Source organism: Neophocaena asiaeorientalis, unplaced genomic scaffold (genome assembly GCF_003031525.2).
Source record: "Neophocaena asiaeorientalis asiaeorientalis breed wild unplaced genomic scaffold, Neophocaena_asiaeorientalis_V1.1 scaffold29, whole genome shotgun sequence".
Lineage (NCBI taxonomy): Eukaryota > Metazoa > Chordata > Mammalia > Artiodactyla > Phocoenidae > Neophocaena > Neophocaena asiaeorientalis.
Genome location: NW_020174423.1, coordinates 7,020,183 through 7,022,430, shown reverse-complemented (window position 1 = coordinate 7,022,430; position 2,248 = coordinate 7,020,183). Strand labels below are relative to the sequence as shown.

Below are 2,248 nucleotides of genomic sequence, written 5' to 3'. Positions count from 1 at the left end.
CATCCACATTAAACTTAGCAAATCCCTACTTCTTGGAGAGGTGGATCTTCTGGCGGCCAGGGAACTTGGACTTGGCCTTGCTTAGGGCCTTGATCACACGCTCCTTGTTCTGCAGCTTGTTTTGCAGATGGACATTATGACTTCGCCAATGTGGACCCTGGCCGCTGTGCCCTGGGGCTTTTCAAAGGCACCATGCATACCAATCTGGAGCCTAGATTAGGGACAGCATGCCAGACGTAAATGTCCACTGGAAAGGGCTGTCTCCAAGGTCCCTCAGGGCAACCCATGCAGGCGACAGGCTGCATATACTACCTAGGAGTTTGCAGCCATTGCACGCCAGACCTCCATGGAGGAAAAGAGCACAGTCAGCTTAATTGGCTGCAAATAGGTGCTCCCTTTTCTAATCTTGGATTGAACCCAGCACTCCATGGCTACTTTCTCCCAGCCACTAGCCCAACTTAACCTTGACATGCCCCCCTTGGACATCATTTTCTAGATTTAAATGCAATCTTTTGTCTATATTTTGAAAACTCCAAATTGAGATATGTAGGTTTGGCACATATTTATATACTTCTGGGAGTAATGATTTAAAATATTTGAAATTAGAAGTGTCTTTAATTTCTTAAACATAGGGTGACTGCCACGCTACCACCATAATTTTGCCAGAATCCCTACAGTCTGGCTGCTGTAATCATCTCTCTCTTTTGTTAGCCATGCAAGAAACTATTTTCTTCACTGCGGTTCTCTCCCCTTTATTTCCTTGCCCACCCTGAGTCTATGCCTTTGTCATCACAGCTTGAAACTCCTGGACCCTTGGCCAATCAATGCCTTTGTATGAGTATTTAGGGGACATTTGTTTATTTAGTGTGGGCTTTAAAGTTAGTTAGCCCCTCCAAACCCATTGGCATATAATTTGTTTTGATATTTGGGAAATAAGTTACATAGAAGTTTATCTCATTCACTGGTAATGATCTTGGATAGTCTTGCTTTGTGTCTTATAGCAAGAAGGTGATACTTTCCATGCATAATTGTATCACTAAGTGATATAAAACCATTTGATGTCATGTTTGCTTGCATTTTGCTCTTAACCTTTATGTAGGTTTTAGTACATGTGTTAGAGTTATTTGTTTTCACGTCTGTTTCTCCCACAGATGATAAGTTTCTCACAATCAGGAATCCTTCCTCATTCATCTTTGCATTTTCAGTCCTAGCATGGTGCTGGGAACAAAATATGTGTCCAAAAAGTGGTGTAGAAAAAAATTAGATTGATGTCTTTGATCAGTTTCGTAAATGATCTACTATTACACTCACTGAGTCATAACTATATATTTATGTGTCCTTTACCAACCATCAAGTTTCTGGTTTGGGCCATTTAGTACAAACTATAGATTAAAATGAACAGTTATATGCCAACAAGCTGGACAACCTAGAAGAAATGGATACATTCCTAGAAACATACAACCTACCAAGACTGAATCATAAGGAAACAGAAAATCTGAACAGACCAATTACTAGTACAGAGATTGAATCACAATCAGAAACCTCCTCTAAAACAAAAGTCCAGGACCAGAGGGCCTCACTGGTGAATTCTACTAAACATTCAAAGAATTAATACCAATCTTTCTCAAACTCTTTCAAAACATTGAAGAGGAAGGAATGCTTCCAAACTAATTTTATGAGGCCGGCATTACCCTGATACCAAAACCAGAAAGGGACACCACAAGAAAAGAAAATTACAGGCCAATATCCCTGATGAACAAAGATGCAAAACTTCTCAACAAAATATTTGTGAACAAAATTCAGCAATACATTGAAAAGATCATGCACCATGATCAAGTGGGATTTATTTCAGGGATGCAAGGATAGTTCAGCATCCACAAATCAGTCAGTGTGACACATCACGTTAGCAAAATGAAGAATAAAAATCATATGATCATCTCGATATGTGTGGAAAAAGCATTTAACAAAATTCAACACCATTTATGATAAAAACTCTCAACAAATATGGGTATAGAGGATACGTGCCTTAACATGATTCAGGCCATATATGACAAGACCATAACTAATATCACACTCAGTGGTGAAAAGTTGAAAGCTTTCCTCTAAGATCAGGAAAAAAACATGGATGCCTACTTTCACCTTTTCTATTCAACATAGTATTGGAAAGTGTAGCCACAGCAATTTAGGTGAGAAAAAGAAATAAAAGGCATCCAGATTGGAAAGGAGAAAGAAAAACTGTCACTATCTG

At 39.1% G+C, this 2,248-nt stretch overlaps 1 non-coding gene across 1 annotated transcript; it reads right to left on the bottom strand.

Annotated features, from left to right (window-relative positions):
* Positions 1-255: 255 nt before the first annotated feature.
* On the bottom strand, positions 256-384 carry LOC112407365 (small nucleolar RNA SNORA70). The gene has a single exon (XR_003004732.1). It is a non-coding gene; the product is annotated as a small nucleolar RNA SNORA70 (small nucleolar RNA).
* Between the last annotated feature and the right edge of the window lie 1,864 nt (positions 385-2,248).